The following is a 23685-nucleotide window of genomic DNA, read 5'->3' as shown; positions in this document are numbered from 1 at the left end:
ACTTCAATGAAGCCATGCTTCTTTGCACCATATTAGTAGAAAAGGGCTGAAGAACAAAGTGAGATTCATTGACAAACTGTGCCCCAAACCTGCAACTAACACAGCCTCAGCATTTGAAGTGCACAATAGAAAACTGTCCTAAATGATCACTGACCTTCAAATAGAAGGGGGAAGAAATCCAGGCCCAACTTTGACACTGTCTTCTCTGAAGCAGAAAACCCTGTATTTAAAACACTGGATTCTCATGAAAGATCATGTGTGCCACAAGAGGATAAATTTGGAGCATTCTCAGTTTCCGAGTGAATATTTTATATAAATATACTAAACAGTAGAGGAAAAACACAGTGCTCTACGCACCAGTAACGCTCAGCGAGCTAAAAAAACCAGGCTGGGCCAGATCTTAGTTACAGATCCCAGTGCAACCCATTCTTGAGTATAAACTCTCCTGAGAAATACCTTACATAACAGGAAATGAATTGTGGATAATCATGGAAAATACATCAAAGCCATTTAAAGCCATTTCGAGTACTTCTAACACAACAACTATACACTAAATGTTAGAAGAAATGTGTGTGCATTAACATTTAGGTTTTTATTTTGGATGGATTGGAATATTTTTTCTATAAGCAGGGTTTATAAATGTGGTAGGGCTTTGAGTTCTGACCAGTCTGCAGTGTGTTATATTCAGACTGTATGATCTCAACAGGAGAGCACAGAAAGGGAACAGACACAGAGGATCAGAAGCAGTCAGGGAACATTAACTGCATACATGCATAATTATTACCACAGTGACCTGATGGAAATTTTGCAAGGATTTCAAAATACTACGGTGTACTAGAATCACGAAGAATCACACCTTTCTCAAACCCTTGTGTTCCCACACACATATTACAAATAGAATGACAAATAATATTACAAATAATTATTAATTCATAACAGTCTCTCAAATTTCAGCAGAGATTTTCAATACAAGGTAACTGGGGGCTTTGATAACGGTAAAATACTGCAGTGATACATAAATCAAATTGAATGTTATGTCAGTGTGGTCCATACAGGAAGAACAATAAAAATAACAAAATGGAAGAGGGAGGCACTCTTACAGCCACAGCCTTCACAGTGGTCGCGTGTGTGTTGTGGATCCATCTATCTATCTCTATATGTTTGCCTATTGATTTTGCTGTGTTACAGAAGTATTACAGTAAGTAAAAGGAGGAAAAAGAGAAATTCACACATTTATTATACAATTCTTTTCAACACATTGTAGAATGGCATTGAACACTGCATGTTAACTTAGTCAGAGTGATGTCAGATTCGGGGACTGTAAATTACGGAGTTTTAAAATATGCTGAAATTAATGAAACACAATCCACTGATCCATGGTTTTATACCAGCCTGTCTCAGTCTAAGGTCAAACTAGAAAAGTTTTCTGACAAAAGCTATAGGTCTGAATCTCTTTTTGCTTTGCTGCTGAATTACCTGGTTAGCTAAGTAAGCGTAATGCAGGCAGTAAGATCCTCCAACAGAAAAAAATTAAATGTACTAATTTAGGTTAAAAACAAAAGTTATGGCAACATAAGTGTCTTTAAGTTTTGCAATAATCCTCCAGTACTTTTGCATCCCAAAAGGCTCCAGATGTGACCAGCCACTGCAAAATGGTAAGTTGTTTATCAGCATTCTACATTGCAAACTGGCACCTGTAATTTCACTCTCACTTTGCATCAGCAGAATTAAGATATCTAGAAAAACCCTACCAAGACAGGTTTCTGCATATTAATGCATAAACATTTATAGTAAAATGTCCTGTCTGTCACCCTCAAGGTGAGGTATACAGCATCAGATTCTTCTTCCTTTTCAGCTACGTGTATGCAGCACGATCCAAGTGTTTCTTTCTGTTGGCTGTTAAGGGTAGCTGTCTCAAGCAAAAAAGAGAAACTGAATATAAACCAGTTACTGACAGCACTATTATTAAACACTTGATTTCTTTTGATCTCTCCAAAAACTGTCTTTTTAAGCTGCAAGGACCACAGGCCATGGGGCTTGGCACTGCCCACCCATGGTCTTGCTGGGAGAACAGTCATACTGCACACACTGACCAGATCCTGCAAACTTTACTTGGGTGAATAATCCCCACCCATGGAGTGATCACATTGAAATGATAACGGGTCCCAAATACTTGCAATTACTGCAGATTTATTGTGCGAGTAGGGTGGGGGTGGGGAAGCTGAACACTTGTGCAGAATTTGAAAAATCACCTAGTTTTGATCATGTTCCCTTCCTGATCTGGTCTATTCACTTCTTCACTTCATTTTGGGGAGGAAAGCTTCCTCTCGATTACTTCTTTCTAAAATGAGTGCTACCTTCTTCTTTTTTACAGGTGTTGAATTCTATCATTGATAAAAGCTACAAAATAAGCCATGCTATACTCCAGGGGCAGATTATTTTCAGAAAGTCACCTCCTCATTTGTGAGAAGCACCTGCCAATTAATATACTTTAAATTATCACTAGAGTTATGTAAGATCTTTAAAAATTCTTCGGCTCCTTGACACTGCAGTACTTCACCTATTACTAAAAGTAATCAAGCTTGAACACACTTTAAAATAAACTCAAAAAACCAAACAGCCCTAATTTAACATAAGCAAGAAATTCTTAACTTCTTCCTCTTGTGCCTAAGTATTTGAAGCTGTCCACATGACTGACATGCAGCCTGATCTTGCTGGGAGTTGTGTCACTGTTTGACCGAAGCAGAATCTGTATCCCTGGTCAAGCATCCTCGAAATTTGGTACTGGCCACACCACCATGCTCCATTAATGATGTATAATTTAGGTGACACTGTTTACAATTTATTGTTATTGGGATGGGAATGGCTTAATGAACTCTTGGCTTAGCTGCCCAGGGTCACTCTGATCTCCAGACATTCTGTTTGTCTACATTTTTTAAGAGAAGACTATATGGAAATTGTTCTTTTGTAGCAAGTTCTGCCAAATATCTTCTTTCATGATAGGTACAATTTTGTGGGTAAGAGCAGAATGATTTCAGGTAATGTGGGTCTCTGCAGTGAGTTACACATACATCCAAACTACAAAGAGCATAAGGGCAGAGTAAATATGTCCCTTATTGTACTTCCCAGTTCACATGTTCTTTGCTATAAAATACATATAAATATAATGGGATTTGTATAATATAAATATTAACTTTCTTCAGAATTACTGTTTAATATATGGTCGGTGTTTTAGAAACAGTAGAGGTTTTCTGGACCAACTTCATGGAAGATAGTGAGTAAGTGATAACCTGGTATTTTCTTTTTCAGGACCTGATCCAGGCCACTGAAGTTAATGGGAATTTTTCCTCTGACTTCTGTGAGCTTTAGATCAGGCCTTAAGCCTAAGATTTATAATTTACCAAAAAAGAAAATAAAAACACTTCTTCAGAAGGGCACTTTCTTGTTCACTACTCGCCTAATTAGAGATTTTTAGAACTGAACCTTTGATGCAGGAGAACCTATTTTTGTACTATAGGTACTCAAAGAAAGCACCAAGAGCTGGTAAACAGCTATTCTTTCTGCAATCCTGCAACTTAAGTAAAACCAAATATATTTAGACTGATGACTTGATTCTCTCATCAGAAAGATATGTGAGTAAGAATTGTTATGTATCTTGTAAAAACAGCACTACACTTGTACATGCATGTGTAGAACTGTTACTGATTTTACAAGATACATGGGAATGTGTGCCTGCTTATCTAAGGAAAAAAAGTGAGCTCAACATTAAAAAAAAATCCACCCTCTAGTTGAGACCTTGCCTGCCAAGTTTTAGCTCTGTATTCTCTGTTTGAGGCACATACTCCCACATCCTGCACTGAGAGGTGAATACACTCTTTAATTTAGAGTGAAGATTTAGGACCAAATTCCACTCTCATTTACATCACCAAAATCCTAATGAAGCTGTAAATCAGAGTAAGATTATGGTTGAGGTCAATAGGGTTAGATGGATTTCAATAAGTGTAGAATTTGTCCCTTTGAGGTGGAAATATAATCTGAAGACTAGACAAAATAGAGTGCTGAAACAAATATAAAGCTGAATGAAAAGATTTCACATTCCTAATAGATCTGAACTTCAAGACTCGGCCATATATATAAAATAGGTAAAGCAAGCACAGTCCCCAGTGTTGGGTGTGAATGTTTTGTTTCCTGAAGACAGATAACAGTGAAAATGCTTACTGTCCTAAACCACAACAACCAATAGCGAATATGTTAAATCAGCCAAAAATAATTTGCAAACATCTGAAATTCAAATTTTAGTTAAAATAGCTTTGATATAATGGCAGTAAGAAATATACTTTTATACTGTGAGGTTTACATTTTTATTTAATTAAACTATTAATAAAGCTTACTATATTTCCCAAAATATACCAACACTACTACATTTTCCATTATTTCCTGTTTTGTGAGCAGGCTAACACAATTCTTGTATGTGAAACATTTCAAATATCATACAGCTTGGAATGATCTGGCAATACCTGTGCATTATACTCACTGAGTGCTTTGGCTGTTCAACAGCAGTAAATTTGGTGCTGAATTTGAAATTGAAGCATTTTTTATTTTGCCAAAAAGCAATCGGAACTTGCTTGTTATTCCTTATAATTATTCATTGAAATGAAAATAAATTAAAACTACAAATGGTAGCATATTCTACATATGTAGTTAATGCTTAATAGTTTTCTAGGTAATGCATTTCTAGGATGGTGTTGTGTGCCAAAGCAGCTGCCATTTTGTGAGTTGAAGTTGATACAGCATGTTAAGGAAGGGACTGACTGTATTCTACTTCTTTTTCCAGCCTTTCTCTCTCTCCCTTACCCTCTTTTATTTCATGATTAGCAGTTTTCCATTATATTACAAGTCTTATTAATGTTAATTTATAGTTTCTCAATACAAGAAGGCATAGTTCAGAGGCTGATATAAGGTACCCCAGCCAGTCCAGATCACTGGTTTAAACGAAAGCCTTCAGCAAGCAGCACCTATAGAATCAGCCTCTGAGTTGAGTTGTAGCCAACTTACTCTGGTATTCCTTAAAAAGACGTGGAATACTTGCCAGGAAATACAAGAAAATAAAATGAGTCACTAAACAGTAGTTGTTTTTATTGGAAATTATTAGAACAAATAGTAATGTTATCATATATAAACTTTAATATTAACATTCTAGAGCATAATGATTTCTGATAATGAGTAGAAGCATAATATCAAGGACCATTTTGTCCTTTAAATAATATTAATATGAGCTGATGCAAGTTGTGAGATTGCCTAATATAATTTTGCTGACACAAGACATGTAATGAAAATCTATGGAATATGGAGTATAAACCCATTGTCTTGTGAGCAAAGCTCACGTCCTCAAACTGCACAGCAGCAAATCCATGATTTAATTGTGAAGCTCTTTCCTTACAGGCAGCATTAATTCCACATACCGCTGATGTTAATTATGTTTATATTATAGAGACACAAACAAGATTATTATTTCCTTTCTAAAAGGTGAAGTGAGATATTTTAAAAAACAAGACAAAGCTCTATGTAACATTTCAAATCTGTAAGAGGAATTATAGGTAAACAATTACATTTAAATAGATTGGAAAACTCAAATTATTATAATTTTTTCTCTGCTACATATGTCATGATCCAGGTTCAAGATTCTCTGTTTTCTTTGAAAATTGTGCAGTGTCTAATTTTCTAGCATCCTTTCATCTACCTAACAATATCACAACACATCCTAATGCTTGAAACACAGGCTTAAGATCAGCTTATGCAAAGGGCAGTATCTAAGGGAATGGAAAGGTCCAAGGATTTAAATTATACTGTTGAAAGTACTTAATATCTAGAATTCTTGAGCTTCAAGGGGGTGATCTTCAATGCCCTCTGCATAGCTGCTATTTAACCCTGGAGTTAGTGGTTCCTAACTGAATGCAAAACCGTATGTGCATATACATATTTCCTGATTTCAGGAAATCAGGCCAGTCCTGAGGAATTCCAGACCTTGGAGACAAGAGAGGAAGGCTGGAGAAAGGAAGACTCTCCCTTGGTGGAGGAGGATCGGGTGAGAGATCTTTTGTCCAAACTTGACATCCACAAATCCATGGGCCCCGATGGGATGCACCCACGAGTGCTGAGGGAGCTGGCGGATGTTATCGCTAGGCCTCTCTCCATCATCTTTGAAAGGTCCTGGAGATCAGGAGAGGTGCCTGAGGACTGGAAGAAAGCCAATGTCACGCCAGTCTTCAAAAAGGGCAAGAAGGAGGAGCCAGGAAACTACAGGCCTGTCAGCCTCACCTCCATCCCGGGAAAGGTGATGGAACAGCTCATCCTGGAGGTCATCACTAAGCATCTGGAGGACAAGAAGGTGATCAGGAGTAGTCAGCATGGATTCACCAAAGGGAAATCATGCTTGACCAATCTGATAGCCTTCTATGACAGAATGACTGGCTGGGTAGATGAGGGCAGAGCAGTGGATGTTGTCTTTCTGGACTTCAGCAAGGCTTTTGACACTGTCTCCCATCACATCCTCCTAGGTAAGCTCAGGAAGTGTGGGCTAGATGAGTGGACGGTGAGGTGGCTTGAGAACTGGCTGGCTGGCCGAGCTCAGAGGGTTGTGGTGAATGGCGCAGAGTCAAGTTGGAGGCCTGTGGCTAGTGGTGTCCCCCAGGGGTCAGTCCTGGGCCCAGTCTTGTTCAATATATTCATCAATGACCTGGAGGAAGGGGCAGAGTGCACCCTCAGCAAGTTTGCTGATGATACTAAACTGGGGGGAGTGGCTGACACACCAGAAGACTGTGCTGCCATTCAGAGGGACCTGGACAGGCTGGAGAGGTGGGCGGAGAGGAACCTCATGAAGTTCAACAAAGGCAAGTGCAAGGTCCTGCACCTAGGCAGGAATAATCCCATGCACCAGTACAGGCTGGGGACTGACCTGTTGGAAAGTAGCTCTGCCGAGAAGGACCTGGGAGTGCTGGTGGACAACAAGTTAAACATGAGCCAGCAGTGTGCCCTTGTGGCCAAGAAGGCCAATGGGATCCTAGGGTGCATTAGGCAGAGTGTTGCCAGCAGGTCGAGGGAGGTGATCCTGCCCCTCTATTCAGCCCTGGTGAGGCCTCACCTGGAGTACTGTGTCCAGTTCTGGGCTCCCCAGTACAAGAGAGACATGGCACTCCTGGAGAGAGTCCAGCGGAGGGCTACCAAGATGATTAGAGGGCTGGAGCATCTCTCCTATGAAGAAAGACTGCAAGAGCTGGGCCTGTTCAGCCTGGAGAAGAGAAGATTGAGAGGGGATCTCATCAACGTGTACAAGTATCTGAAGGGGGAGTGTCAAGAGGATGAGGCCAGCCTCTTCTCCGTGGTGCCCAGCAACAGGACAAGAGGCAATGGGCAGAAACTGAACCACAGGAAGTTCCATCTGAACCTGAGAAAAAACTTCTTCACTGTGAGGGTGACAGAGCATTGGAACAGGTTGCCCAGAGGGGTGGTGGAGTCTCCTTCGCTGGAGATATTCAAAACCCGTCTGGATGTGATCCTGGGCAATATGCTCTAGGTGACCCTGCTTGAGCAGGGAGGTTGGACGAGATGATCTCCAGAGGTCCCTTCCAACCTAAACGATTCTGTGATTCTGTGATTCTGTGATTCTGTGATTTAATGATTATATAATAAAACTTATATTACAGTAAAGCTTATAATTAGATTTATAGTGCAAATATTTACATTTGTGAGTCTAAAATATATTTTCCATGACATTTCTGTAGTATTTGCTTAAAATGTGCTGTTTCTGTAAACAATCCTGACAGTAAACCTATTAGTTAAAATATTCACAAAAAGTAAACAAAAAGAGCATGAACGCAGCCAAATCAAATTCGACTTTCTGTCTTAGTAAACACTTGTGGAAACATTTTTAAAAGCATGTTTCCAGGTCTGCTACAGAGTCTCTCTGTGACAAGCACAGAATCTTTCAAAACTGTCTAAATAATATTCTGTACAGAGTTATGAAATATATGGAATATATAATTATATATTTACTCCCAAACAACAAAAGAACTTCTATAAAAATAAAGTTATGTAAGGCTGCAAAAGCAAGTGTTCAACAGCTATGATAAGCCTGTGAAACTTGTATGTGAAACTCTGTTTATTAGCCATATGCAGGCTGATGCGACCTTTCAGTACACTTTATGCTACTTTTTTGAAAGAAATAATACTGCTAATTTAGTGCATAGAATAGATTTTTAAGCTAGTAAATGTATGCGCTCCCTCGTTTTTCAATATAGGACCACAGAGTGATGTACAGTACACTTTTCAGACCCTGTTATGAAAACAAAACTATTAACTTTCTCCTAGGTTTTCATTATTATAACATCCAAAGGCATGAAAGAATTAATAAATTAATTTTCAAAACACCTATGAAAATAGAAAGGATGCAAACGGAGGCAAAGAGAAATAAAAAATATACGCATTTTGGTGCCCAGTTTGAGAACATCCATGTTCTTTCTTCAGAGTAATTAGCATTTGTATTATCCTGTATGTTCACTTCCATTAAGAGCCTAAGTTCTGTCTAACTGCCCTGTTGGTACCTGGATCTAAACTCTTCATCTTCAACCTCAACCCCCCTTTAGCTGCTTTCTACCCTAGATATGTCCACAGTACATAGACACATACATCTAGACGCATCTTCCCTGCTAAGGTTATCATCTAAGCTGTTGTGCTGCTGGGCATACCAGGAAACACATATGTCTTGACAACACAGGCAGTCTGGGTGGGTAGTGCAGCCCTGTTAAGACTTCCAGTCTAAATATTCCAGCATCTAACCTCACTCATAACGTTTAGTATATTAGAAATTGTCATGATTGGCTAAATCAGTGGTCAGAGTCCCAGGAAGGTATTCAAAATCACTGATCTGCCATTTTCTAAACATATCTGGAAGACACTAAAGTGACTGTAGTAATTCAGGCTGGAATTTGACACAAACAAAATTACTGAAACCCCTTCTCAGGGGAAGTTGATGCCTGAAAGATCACAATATTCAAAATCACAATATTCAAAGACTTTGATGTCAGAAGGATGACACCTCTAATAGCAGATTGCCTCCTAGTGCCATGCCCAGGTAATGACTGAGAAGACAAAATACCAAATCACCAATGCCAACTCAGATATTTTCTTGTGAGTTTCACAGTTAATTCATGACTAAATTCAGTATCATGAAATCTAATGCCTGCTTTTATGAATGGAACACCATTTTCAAATAAAGAGTAAAAATTACCTTAAATTCACTTGAAAAAAAGCCAAAAAGACCTTTCATCCACTCCATAAAAGGTCATTCCTGGTTTCTATCATGAAGTGCAGAAATCCCATGTTTTGAGAAGTTTGTACTTGGGGCATTCTGTGTATTTTTGTCATCTAAAACTTTAATTTAGCTCATTTGACCATTTATCTTATCCTTTGTTCTAATAAACTTTTACTATATACATATTTGATGAAAAAATAAAAATACTTGTCCTATGTCCCTTTATTTTTGTTTGAGACAGAGGATGTCTTTTGGAACTACATGTCCTCCATCTTCTCTCCAGAAATGATATACACATTCTATACTTCTCCCTGTTTGCTTGGCAGAAGTAAAACAATTTCTATCTTCCATCCTTCAGATCTTTCACTAAGAACAGTCAAGTGAATTTTCACACCTCACACAATTGCAAAGAAATTACAGGCACACTGAGAACATTTGACTCAGTTTGCTTCCAGGATAATATATTTTTGGTAAGAAGTAAAATTTACAGTATATAAAACATATCTTTGCAAATGAAATATAGCAGCATAAGGGAACATTATATATTTTCAACTCTAAACATATATTTGAAAAAACATAAGAGAATGTCCAATGTAGTATCTGGCAGCCTTAGACAAAGGAAAAAGAATTGCTCAGTACATGGCTGAATGTGTTGTGCAGGGATCAAATAGGAATATATGCACAGATCAAAGGGGGCACAATGCAAGTCATAATCTATCTAACACTCACCTCAGTTTACATAAAGATCCCCATGATGTGGTGCAGACTTATCTGCACCACTCCACTTGCTAGCTGTAAAGAGAAAAGCACCATAAGTTAAAAACATCAAAGTATGCTTTGCGGTGCCCCAGATTACACAGCCTACTGTCGAAACCGTACAAGCCACATAATGGAGTCTGCTCTGCTCATGGTGCGTATGAGTGCAACTCTCCAGTGCAGGAGAGGAGGAAAGCACCCTCAGGAAAAAAAAAAGGCAACAATATTCCATATTAAAAACTGACTGAACTAACTGGCACAAATTACTCGGAGCACTCCTTTCATTCTAACGAGTTCACGTATGAAAATTCCTCTAAGAAATGTCATGACTGGTGCCACATTACATTTTGCACAAACAGCAAATGGGTGGATGCCACAAACAAAATAGTGCTTTTAACATTAGCGCAATTTCGCTCTGAACAGATCCGTAACAGATTAACCCCCCTTCGTTTCAGAAGCCTGATACAACGCAAGAAGCAATGGGAACACTAAGTATCCATGGGAATTAATGTTTATCTTTGGAAGGTCAAAACCCATTGCAGTTTCAGTTTTCAGCTAAACATGGGGAAAGAGTTCCTAAGGTTCAGCTCTTTAAAAATCTGTAATAAAACTGTCTAGAAGAAAAAATTTGACTTGCTCCCACAGGATTCATTATTTTCCAAATAAATGCAACATGGCATTTCAATATGTTTATATTGTGACTTCACTAGTTTTTGTTATATATTTGAAATATAATATTTAATAGTAGTCCATAGCCGAGTTCTTTTAAAAATATGTACTAGTTACAGTATTCAGATATATTACATACTTCATTTGAATGTGAAAAATTATTAGAGTTTATGATTAGCTTGCATTACAGAAATCATATTTTACTGTCATTATCAGAATTACATTAAATATTGCACAATTTTAATAGCAAATTATCTTTTCACTGAAAAATTCTGTGTTGTCTATTACAGTGTATTAAAATCCCAAACACTACTTTCATATTACATTACAAACATTCCTTGTGCATTGTTTCGTCACTGTAGCTTTTTGGTTTCATCAGATATATCCTCACAGTTGAGATGTACAAAAGCAGCCTGGATTGGAAAGAATATTCAGGAAATAATGATATTGGGATCTGTTATGCTAAACACACACACTTATCATCTGTGTTCTATTGTGCTTTTTTAAAATGCTTTTTGTTAATTTTCCAGGATCAGAATATTAACAGTTTTTAGTGTATGTATGTGGACCAGGTTATTGAATTAGGGCTGGAGTGCCTAAGTGGGTGAAACTGAAGAAATGCAGTAAAAAGCTGTTGTCTGTGGAGTTGTGAATAGTTTCCAGCAGACATGTTGCTGCTTACTCTGTTAAGGCTCAATGCAGCAAAGAACACTGGGCCTAGAAAAGCAGACTGTTTTGTTTGCTTGAATTCATGGGTGGCTGTTACTGCTCCAGGTCAGTTATTAATGAGGAAAAGAAGGTTAATGGAAATAAAAGAAGCTGCCACTCCAACACCTCTCTTTCTATGAAACCCATATAATTTCTGATGAAAATGGTATTCAAACATGTCTGAATTTAACTGGACTTTTAAAATATATGACATGAAAGAGTGTAGCTACAATAAGTAATAGATATACACACAATGGATTAATATGACTGAGTTCACTACTTATAATTAAATGTTAGAAAGGACTCAACATCCAAGCTGACGCTGTTTCTGAACAAGCTAACGTTGCCCTTCTCATGCAGGACATCCAATCTTGAGGCGTGAATTTCATCCCCATTCTCTTTCTAGAGAGGTTCTGTAAACAAGCTAGACAGTGTCTGGACTCTGGCAACCCACATTTTTGCCTTATCTACCAACTTTTTGTCCAATTGGTTTATTAAAAAAGCTGCACCATCACTCTGTGGTCAAAGAAGGATCAGGTTAGATACCAGGAGACTAGGTGGAAAAGAAATAATGGAGAGGACACTACAGGACTGTTCTCTTCGAAACAGGCAACTTCAGCTATGTCTCCATTAGCAAATAGTGCAGTGCAATAAAGCAGATCTACAGAGCAACAGAGCTGGTGCTGAGGACTGGATGTCCACACTATATATTTTGGGGCCTTTACCTCAGACTAACTCTTAGTCTGGTCCTACCGACTGAATGGTCCATTGAAACAAATTGGATGGGCTCTTAGGGTGCAACTTTCAGTTTAGCTTAATCTAAAAGGATTCTAATTTGCACGCTTCATCATGCAAACAAAGGAACGGTAAATTAGGAGAACTGGAAGAGTCACTTCAAAAGCAAAATAGTCAGAACTAAAAATGATGAGATAGATGCACACCTCAAGTCATTCTTTAGCATATATTCTGTATCTTAGTTATTTGTGTTTCCTCATACCTGTAAAGGAGAGATGGACTAGAATAAAGAAGTAAACTTACTCAGTGGCTGAGTAAACATCTCTTGAATATGCCGAATTTCAGTGTAACTTTCCTGAAGAATTCCTTAACTGCACTGGCATTGGAGTATTTGGATTTGTCTTATTAGAGAAATAGGTTTGGACTATCGTCTGAGAGCCGTATCTCTATTTGTTGTAAATCAGTGTATTATTGAAGTGGGTGGAGCAAATAAGGACAACAGCGAGGAACACAGAGCAGGCAATAATGTTTTACATATTTAATCTACATGATGTCCGGGCAGTTAAGAAAAAAGAAATGACTGATAGCAAAGGGAATACACATGTAAATCTCCAGTGATTAATTATTAGTATGTGATAGAAAGTAGGGAAATCTAGCATGCAGAAAAAGGGATTTGCCATAGCTGTTGGGCATAGCTGATATCCCTAATGAGTAAAATCATGTCCTTACTAGAAAGTCCCATATATTCACGCTGGAAGGATTCATACTGTTTCTCCAGAACGGAGCAGGGAAGGGCACACAGAATCAGGCATGGGAACATATTTCTGAGTATTTGTTATGTACTGTATAATGTCCACATACCCTTTCTTTTAATTAGTATTTATTATCATTAGTGCTGCTGTACTACCATAAAATTCCAATCGCTCAATGCTCATTGCTGTAAAAACACAAATGAAAAGAGGGCTCTTATTCCACGGATTTTCAAAACTGCAAAATTACTGCTGTCCATGATATTTGTCCAGGGGATTTGGGGCTTGGTGTTGCATTATGCTGACATGCTATATTGTTTTAGCCCATTAGCCACAGGTACCACATTAACCAGGTTGCCTCGGTAGTGTCTCCTGTCTTGCTTGCCTTTTGTTTAGTGACTGGATGGAGGGGAAGGGACTCTATACTTTTGTAAAAGCACAGCTCTGGCACATCACGCACTGAGGGGAGAAACTAATGAGATTCTACTACTTCAGCTTAACCTTCTAAACTAATACAGTTATGAGCGTGCAAAAGCTTATTTGCATGAAGACCATCAGAGACATATGATGTCTTAACTCTAAATAAAATCCAACCTTTTAATACACATTTATAGAAAATTACCTTTTTTAGGTTGTATAAGAAATTGTTAACTTCTGGTAATTTAGGACATGTTCCAATCCAACCATCCAGAAAGGCCATATAATACATAATAAATGATTGTTGAGAAAGAGGTATCACGTTATCTGTCTTATCCACGGCAAATTATAAAGCTATTCTAAACCACAAATGTTGAGTTCTTAATCAAAGAAACTACTTACAATAATTTTACTACAGATTTTTATATAGCTGTGAGGATGTACGTCTGATGGAAAGATGATAAAGTGTTTTTATAAGATCAAATGTTACTTAAAAATTCATATTGCTGTATGTCTTGAAATTGTACTGACAAATCTTTTCATTTTTCTCTCCTCTTCAGTACTGCCATAGGCTCAATACTGCAGTCTTCACAAGCAAAAACACCATGCATGGTTTGCCTGTATGATGACATCATGGGGGGGCATTACAGCAGCCTCCAAATAGTAAAGATCACAGTGAGATCCTGCTTCCATAATCGAAGTCAGTGGGAGTTTTGCCTGACTAAGGAGGTTAGGATTGGGTCCCTGAAAGGAAGAAGATAATGAGATATAACTAGGAGTAATGGGGTGATATTAAGACATGGAAAATGTAGGTTGAATATCATTAAAATCTTCCTGACGGTGAGCTCTATTATACCAGGGAATAATCTCATTGACTTCAATGGGAGAACTGCCAGAGTAAGATCTGAGTAAAGACTGGAGTAGCCTTGGTCCTGATCCAAAGCCCACTGACATCAGTGGCAGTACTTCCATTGACTTCAGGGAGTTCTGGGTCAGGCCCAGAGTGAACAGTGTAGGTACGCTTGCCTGAACCTGTACAATCCCAACATTTTTCTACTCAGTGTCCTGAGTAGTTGTTAGACATGTCCGTTATGTTATTGGTTGGTCTAAACATAGTTAAAATTGGTCACTTTAACAGGCATCTTCAAAGCAGTGTAAATGTAAAGAAACTGTTAAGGACTTTGTGTAACCAGGTAATTTAAACAATAAAGGCCACTATGGAGGAGAACACAGGAAATAAGGCTACGCTGTGTTGCCTGTTGGGGCTTATATATATAATGCAGAGGGGTATGCAGGTTAGACATTAATTGAATTAGAGATCTCTCTGATGTTTGTTTTAATGTCAATGAATGCAGTAGGCAAAAAAACCCAGGGAAGCTAAGAGCAAGGAAGCATCAGGCACAGTATCAGGGGTACATGTAAAGCAGTGCAAAGAGAAAGTGAAGAAGTGGTATTTTTTTCATTCATCTTGTGTACGCTCTTGGCAAATAAACTGGATTGTGTCAGAGTTACCAGCGCCCTATCTGCCTCTCCCTTCACAGACACACCCTGCAGGATTCTGTGCTTTTGCTGCCACCTGATTCAGGAAAGGCAACAAAATATTTCTAGTTTATGGCGCAAGTCATATGTTCTTTTCAGATACTAACGATCAAATGTATTTTAATCCTGGCTCCCACTGATCATGAGTTAAGCATCACAAATACTGAATATTAAAAATTAAATTTCTTAACAGCTAACATGCTTTTGTTCCTTAGTGAGTTCCGCTCTCAGCACCTGGGTACGTTCTTCAGTACTTCATATCCATACGTTTCTAGCCTCTGCAACATGCCGGCAGTTACTTCTGTGAAAGCTTCTGCTGCCCAGTAAAATTTCTATTAGCTCACTGGCTGAGTCATTGATGAGAGGGGAGAAAGGAAGCAAGGAAGAAGACCTATAGCTCATCAATTTTTTATTCATTAATACATGTACCACGGTCAATGAGAAGTAGCTGTAGAGATCTGCAGCACCCATATGAGACTAATGTAACTAGATTAAATGTGTGCTGCATTTGTAAATTTATTAAAACCTCAGAACCCATGTAAGGGGCAAAACGAGTATACAACATCTTATATTTTAACGTGCATCACTCATAGGAATGTGACAGATTTGGAGATGCTTTGCAGCAGCTCTTGTATGTTGATCTGGTTATTCTAATATTTTATTACTATAATTAGTTCAAACCAAAGGAAAATGACTGAAAAAACAGGCAGCTCAGGATAAATTGGTTTAACTAACCCCACCTCCCCCACAGTACTTTAAAGTTGTTAAATCAGACAAATCATAATAAATATCTGGAATATCTATCTTCTAGTCCATGCCACTGCTTCAGTGCAGATTCAGTTCTAGGGACATCATTCTGCACAGATGTTTTTCTAACCTCATCTCAGAAACTCTAGTGATGAAGGTTTGGTCTTAAGCTATCTATTCCAGTGTTTCATTAACCTTGCCGTTAGAAAGATTTTCCTAATTCTAAACAGAATGCAGTTTAATCTGTCAGTGAATGTGGAAGAGAATGCATTGCCTTTCTTTTGCAGCTACTTTTTAGGCTTCTTAAGCCTCTTATAATGCTTCTCTGAATTTTCTCCTATATAGACTATGCAGCCCCATTTCCTTCACTCTTTCCTTATAGATGATATTTTCTAGATCTTGTTCTCATTGCTCTTCTCTTTTCTCTAATTAGTTTTTGAATTGTGAGCAAACGCCTATAAAGAGTGTACCAGCAGAGGCCTTACCAGCACTGGTAAAGCAGAAGGATTACTTTGCAAGTCTTATAAATGATGCTCCAAAATATACATCTCTGAATAATGTCTGTCTTTTTTGTAAGAGCCTGATGTTGAGCCGTGTTAAACTTTGATCTACTATAACTCCAGTATTTCTGTCTGCAGTATAAAGCCTGTCCTTTCTATCCTGTATTTGCGCAACTGATTACTATGACCCAAATGTGAAACTTCGCAGCTGTCCTTGTTGAGTTTCATCCTGTTTTCCAGATTTTCTAATTTTGAAATCTTGAATTCTAACCCTGTCCTTGAACATGACTGCTGCCCCCCTACACTTGCTGTTATCTTCAGATTTAAGGAATATTTTCTATTCTGTTATCTAAGCCATTAATAAAATTGTTAAACAGTATTGGACCAGAACAGACCCAGGTGAAACCCCATTTGATATGTACTTCTAATTTGAAAATGAACCTCTGATACCTACAGTCTGAAAATAAATTTTCTGTTTACCACATAATAGTAGTTTCATGTAACTGTGTTTCTCTACCTTGTATGTGAGTATTGTATGATACAGTGCCAAAAAACTACTGAAGTCCAAAATGCATGATGCCTACTGCTTCCTCCTATTCTTAATGCCTGTTACTCTGTCATGGAAGAAAATTAGATTGGTTTGACATGATTTGCTCTTGACAAACTCATGTTGGCTACTACTTATCTCTTTGTTGTCTTTTAGAGGCATGTAAATAGTTTAATTAATTGGCCTAGGATTGACATTAAGATGACCGATCTTTTAAGAGTTTGTCTTCTCTCATTTTTAAATATAGGTAACACGTTTGCCCCTTTTCAGTGTTCTGGCACCTCAGCCATCCTTCATGCTCTTTAAGAAATAACCAGCAATAATTCTGCAGCTGCCGCTGCTGGATCTCAAAATACCCCAGGCTGAATTTCACTAGACTCATTTGGACACATCTAATGCTATTCGAGTAGCAAAGATTTTTTCTCTCCCAATTTTAATCTCAGTTCTTACCACTTTATCTTTGATATTGATTATTTTTCTTGTCTGATCATGGGTTTGCTGGTGGTGTTAAGATGGAAACAAAAAAGCATTGGCCTTTTCAGTACCAGAATCTTTCTCTTCAAGAAATAGACCAGCTCTTTCCATGGTTTTCTTCTTGCTAAAACATTTTTAGAATACTTTCCTGTTATCCTTAATATTTATTATTAGTTGTATTTCATTTTTTGTCTCAATCTTTCTGATTTCTCCCCACGTTTTTCTACTCATTTTTGTAATCTGGCTAAGTTTTCAACTTCCTGTACTCTTCCTTTGTGTGTTTTAAGTCATTGAAAAGCTCATGATTTAGCTACATTGTTTTTTTAACATGCTTCTGCATTAGAAGAATTTATGCTTCTCCCTTCAATATAATTTTTATAAGAAACTATCAAATCTACTGAATCTCTTAGATTTGTTTCCCAGAAAATTTATCTTTACAATTCTGTGAATTTATTGAATAACGAATTCTTGAGGCTTTTATTTTTCCTTCCTGGCTTAAAGATTAGGAACTCTGACATTTAATGCCCAAGCTGCTTTACACCTTTTCCTTCTCGACTAGTTCCATCCAGTTGGCTTGAATCAAATCTAGAAGAGCCACCTCTTTTTCCAAAGTTCTAAGAATTTGTTTCCAACACACTCCTAGAATTTGCTGGTTTGTGTCCTATTTCTCGGTTTAGATGTCATCTAACAGATGTCCTGAGCAGTTAAATTCCTGCGTTTCACCAACTCTGGAGCTTTCACATGATTCTATCCAATTACAAAAACATCACTCTTTTCATGTTCCTGGTTCAGTGGCCTGCAAAAACCTATACTGTCACAGCACCCTCATTTTTTTCCTGTTACATTCAGTCACGAACTTACAACCCATCTATCTTCTTTCACAACCTGGACATTAGGAAAAATTGTATATTCTTGATATGCAAGAAAACACCACCCTTCCATATTCCTTCCACAAATTATACCCTTCCATGTTAATATTCTTGTCATGTAAATTACTCAAATAAGTGCCTGTCACACCAATTAAGTTATAATTTTGATCATGTACTAAGACTATCAGCTCTTCCTGTTAATCCCCATACTTTTTGCTATACAGAATTGCAAGAAATTGAGTAGATTGCCTCATCCTCCTTCTTGTCCCTCTTATAACTCCATCATGTATGTATATCTCTACCTATCCTGCTCATAGGCTTGTGACCTGATCTGCATTTTGTTCTAATACAAGTGGACTCTCGTCCCAAATTATCATTATTTCTAATTTAATGTCCCCCTAACTGTGGTTGCAAGTCTATGCCATCACAATTAACACTGACTGATAAACCTGGACAACGAGTTTTAAAGACTCTTTGGCTAACCTACTAGTGGTTTGAAGCAAGAAAGTAAAGGGCTGGCTAAAACAAGAGATCAAATAACCTTTGGCAGGCTTCAAATTAAGAGCATCCACATGGAGGAAGGTATTTGTTTGAGGGAACCGGACTGAGACATGAGGGAACATATGGATTACAGTCAGAAAGGAAAGAGGTTTGGATAAGATAAATATGTATATAAAATATCTTTTTTGGAGGTCTTTCTTCCCCATAAACTTTATTCCACTGCTAAGCAAGAAATTCTTGACCGACTTATGTATATTATTATGGCAGAAGGAAAAAAATTAAGCACCTGTTTGGCTGAAGTACAAGTACTCTGACCACGACCGAAAGAAAGAAGTGCGGGATTTCCCTGAAGATGGGTTGAAGCACTAGGCCTGAAATCTGAGGGCTGCAGTCTGGTTACTATCCTGCCTTGCACAGTCATGCTTGACTTTGGGCTTAAGTCACACAGTCATGTAGTTCATATCATGCACTAGTACTCACTGTAGAATCAGAGTTCAAGTGTGAGCCACTTTGCACCTATACCTGAGTTTTTCTGCATAGGGTGCCACCTGGCTTTTTCAAGACTAGAGGCATAGCAGTGAGCTGAAGGTCAGGCGTCACAAAGGATCAAGAGTATGCTTAAACCTCAGACTAATATAGACCTAGACTAAGTCTGAAAAATAGTACAGATGTACTCTGAAACCAGGAAGAAGATAAAAATGCACTTGAACTCTAGTACAACTGAAACCTGGGGAATTCTTGGATAACTCATTTAGACCTCTGCAGGTAGTCCACATCATTGACTCAAAATGGCGAGTCAGCGGCTATATTCTGATCCGACCAAAATTATCGTCAAGTATGTAAAAAATATAAATTCCAACACTGACTTTTCTATACTTTTTAAAAAGATGGGTAAGGCCTTTTTCTTTCATTTTTCTGATATTTGCAAAGGCAAAAAGACTCCTTTAACATAATGTAATTTTACCAGAAGTCATCAAGAACTCTACTGAAAAAACTGCAAAATAGCAGGATGACCTTGGGGCTAACTTGAAAGGTGGTTTTTGAAATGCTTGTTAAGATACAGCCCAGTTTTGAGGAAATAATTAAATATGTGAAAATTTCTGCAATTTAATAATATAAAAATTCCCTGAGTTACTGAAACTCCACAGATACTTAGAGGAGCTATTAGGAAGAATTTGGGGGGATTTAGGAGAGCCTTTCAGCATCATGAAAGCAGATTTTCTACCAGATGTTTTTAAAGAAAGAAAAAAAAGCGTATTTTGATTCTATTGAATCATCAGCTGCATGAGAATCGTTGTCTTCTGAAAAGCCCCTTAAGCACTTTCTCTGGATCAAATATTAAGAGGAACTTTTATTAATTAATTTCTTCTTTTCCTTTAGATGATAAGGACTGGCTTTGGAAACTTCTCAGGAAATGTTCTAACAACGTGGGAGAAAGGGTCCTATATTCTGGAATTTTTCCAGAACGTTACTATCTAGTGTATGATAGTGGCTTTAAGATTAACAGAAGATGTTGTTTTTAATGCAGAACCCTCACTGTCACAGAATTATGTGAAAAATATGAAAATAATATATTTTAATGCCACTGATAATTGCCATCATTTAGTAAAGTAAATCAAATTCATGTGTAAGAATTTGCTTTCTCTCTACTCAGGCTTTATTGAGGCAAGATTTTGACACTCTCTGTGATGATCACATGCATAATTGCTGCTGTTGCTGTTTTTCTATGCTTCCAGTGTATGTTACATTTCTAATGAAAACTGATACAGAGCAGTCACCATGAATAAGACAACATTTACCAACAATTAGCATACAATGGCATCTGAAATACTACAGTTACCACCTACCTAAAGTACAAAAAAATACTGGGGCAATTCAGATGAGATCTGAAAATCGGACAGCTTAGCCTTCTAAGGAACTTCAGGGGATCTTAGGCCATGGTTACACATTTGATGGCAGAGCTGCTTAAGCCGGTATAAGCAGCTCTCCCACCCCTCCAGCTGCTTCTTCCCACCCCTGGGCCGCCCACAGCCAAACAAACAGCTGTGCCAGCACAATGCAGTGGGCGGCACAAGAACAAGGGCTGGGAATGAGGAGGGCTGCTTAAAACACTGAAAAAATATATGTGGTAGTATCATAAAGCGCTTAAGTTCCTTAGGTGCTTTGTAAAATTTTTCAGCTATCTCCATTCAATCAGAGGGCACAATTACTCTGCATCACTTAAATATCAGTTATACCTATCTTTCCTTGGGGGCAACCCCAGGATAATGGAGGGGAAAAATATCATGTGGCCAGCTGTGACTTCCCTGCTGTATCAGTCAATGCTGAAGACTGAGTCCACTAATTTGTGTCCTAATACACTAATGAAACTTCAGATTACTGGATGAAACTGTAGAAACAAAGCTAGTGGGAGACATCATCTCCTATGGATATTAGAACAAGTTTTGGTTTGGCGAAGATTTACTGCAGCATTTGGCACACAGCATTAGTTCAGTGTACTGATAAAAGGTGCAACCCCACCTGTCACAATCACGGCAAAAATCTCAGTAACAACTAACTGGATAAGCAACAACCTTGTGCCCTGTAACAGTCATCTACGCAGGTTGAATTTGGTGTCCTAAAATGTGTATTTCTGCTGCTTATGTTGGGGTAAATCTGAGCAGCACAGTGAGATATACTGAAAAATGCGTTGTCAAGATTAGTGGTTATCATTTCTCTATTTTTCTTTTTCGCTTGGTACAAACATGGAAATTAGAAATTAGAAAGATACTCTCACCTGTTCCATAACAGCAGTTATGTATGTCTTTTCTACATCAGACTGTGCACTCAAGAAATGCTGTAGTGGGCAGATCAGCTGGACCAGCAGACAGCTAAAAAACTACAGGATGAGGGAGGCAGCAGTCTATAAGAGAGCAGAAATGCACCTGCACTTTAGCCAGCCCTGTTCACAGTCCAGCAGACTACCCACTGTGAAGTACAGACTTCACAGAATGAGGATGGCTTAAAGCAGAGGTGTTCCGTTATCTCCTGCATAGGGGTAGGCACATAGTTGGATAAAATATTATTTCAGGCTACCTTGGCTTTGTTTGCCCAGTTCAATGGGTTGACTTCTCTGGCTATCTACTTTGTGCTTCAGCAGGAAGAATCAAAGCAGGCCATTCATAGCCTGCTCTCTGCCAGCAGCCTTAAGCAAAGTGTGGTAGGTGTCTGCATCTCCAACGCTTCAGTAGGCTGGAAGAACCTTGTCTTGGCCCTGAACATAGGGTAAAGGGAAACTGTGAATGCAGTGCGTTACCTACTCCACAATAACAGCTTGTGTGCACACCTCTACTCAGGGATAACAGTGAGGTAATCTGAAGTAGCTTACCCCTTATATTATGCACACACAGCGGCAGTTCCACCACAGTAGCTGACTGTTATAAATTCACACCCTAACTTACCGTGCGTGTGGTAACTTGTTCATGTGCCTTACATCCTAAGGTAATCATGCTTAACAAAGTGTCACTGTGGAAGTGAAAATGTTACACATTGGCCACATGGCCACACATTGTTTGAAACAAGTCATTAATTTGCAATCTCTTAGTTCAAAACAAACATAGGTGTATCATTTAGGGATGAGACCTATTCTGTTCAGCTCTTTAATCTGTCTCAGTAGGAGCTAGAATCAGATACTTCAAATAAAAGTTCAAGGAATCCTCAGTAAAGATGTGTCATAATCTGCAGAGTATCTATCTGTATCTCGTGTTTATTTTCAGATTGAGTAAGGATCTGGAACCTCAGGTTTTGTATCTCCTTCTGTACGTATTTGTTTTACTTTAACTACTATAGATTTGAATGTTCTTGTTACCCATTTAAAAGGTAGGGCTTTTCTCTTTGTATTTTGGGAAGTTCTTGACCTTGATCATCTATAGCGGCAGTGAGTTCCTCTGTCTGAAATCATGTAGTTTGATATAATATTTTCTTTCATTGGTAGTGAACTTGTAAACTTTCGTTTTCATTGACTGACCCACTGTTCTTATGTATCAGACAGTGGGAAGAGAAGCTCTCAATCTTTTTGCAGCCAGAAACAATGGAATCAGCTTTGACATACCAAGGGAGGCTTGAACTGCACTGAGCAATCTCTATGCAGACATAACTGTCCAAAATGCTGCCTGGCTTCTGCTAGTGCAACAAGATCATATACTTTTTGGAAATATTATCTTAAAATGACTGATTTTTAGTTGTGAATAACTTAAAAGGCTCAGACAAGCATTAAAATAACAACCCCCAAAAGTAAAGATTCACTTTTCAGTTATGTTGTGCGAATTTCCAAAGATGTAACATGAAGAATTATTTGGCTGCAGGCATTAAGACTGCATATAGGAAGCCCACCAATTCCTCATAAATTCCCTTCTTACCCTGCAAATGGAGATGCTTGCACAGCTCCTCTGCAGGCTTCTGTAGGACAACTGGCTTCTCCCAGGATTATCAAAAGACACTGCAAACAGCTCCTCCAAATGCAAAATTAAAACAGTACATGTCAGAGCTTGTCTCTCCCCCGCCTGAGGATGAAAACACTCTTTCTCTCCTACTCCCATTTGACTTAGAAGCAAATTCCCAAACTCAGGGTTCTGATGTGCTAAATCACTGTGCTGTCCCACTAAGCCTTAGAAGCGGATGATTTCTCATGACCTTCAGGCCATTTGGAAATAATAGTTTAGAGCTTCATGGAGCTTCTAGACCAAATTCCTCCTCGATTTACCCTCCACCTCTTGTTCCAAGTTCCATGTTATTTAAACCTGAGAAAAAATTGGCCATAGAGTGGCCAATGTTTGGAAGCTACCTGCATGAAAAAAGAAAAACTCAAGGAGCTAATTGTCATGAACTGCAACTTGAGTGTCTGAAATAAAAGTCTCCAAATAGCAAGATCAAAGGTGTTAATTCTTCTGAGGTTGTAGAAAAGTGTGAAAAAAGAAAGAATGAAAATTCAGTTTTGTATACGTTGCAGTAGCAAAGATTTGGCTGAGAAAACTCCTCAGAGTAAATGAAATATCTTTCTGATGAAATTCATCAGAATTATGGAATTAAATAGGAAGGGTGAATTAGGATAAATAGAAATTACTGTTTGATGGGAGAATGTAAAAGGCATAAAGCTCGGGGTACCACATGTGAAATCTTGATCTCA

The 23685-nt window shown here is 38.2% G+C and overlaps 1 long non-coding RNA gene across 1 annotated transcript; it reads right to left on the bottom strand.

Moving 5' to 3' along the window:
* Positions 1-1818: 1818 nt before the first annotated feature.
* On the bottom strand, positions 1819-23006 carry LOC138064242 (uncharacterized). The gene is made up of 4 exons (XR_011137519.1): positions 22919-23006; positions 21298-21423; positions 10040-10102; positions 1819-1909 (listed from the first exon to the last, which is right to left on the bottom strand). It is a non-coding gene; the product is annotated as an uncharacterized lncRNA (long non-coding RNA).
* Between the last annotated feature and the right edge of the window lie 679 nt (positions 23007-23685).

Source organism: Struthio camelus, chromosome W (genome assembly GCF_040807025.1).
Source record: "Struthio camelus isolate bStrCam1 chromosome W, bStrCam1.hap1, whole genome shotgun sequence".
In the NCBI taxonomy this organism is placed as follows: domain Eukaryota; kingdom Metazoa; phylum Chordata; class Aves; order Struthioniformes; family Struthionidae; genus Struthio; species Struthio camelus.
This window is presented reverse-complemented; position numbering and strand designations above follow the sequence as displayed.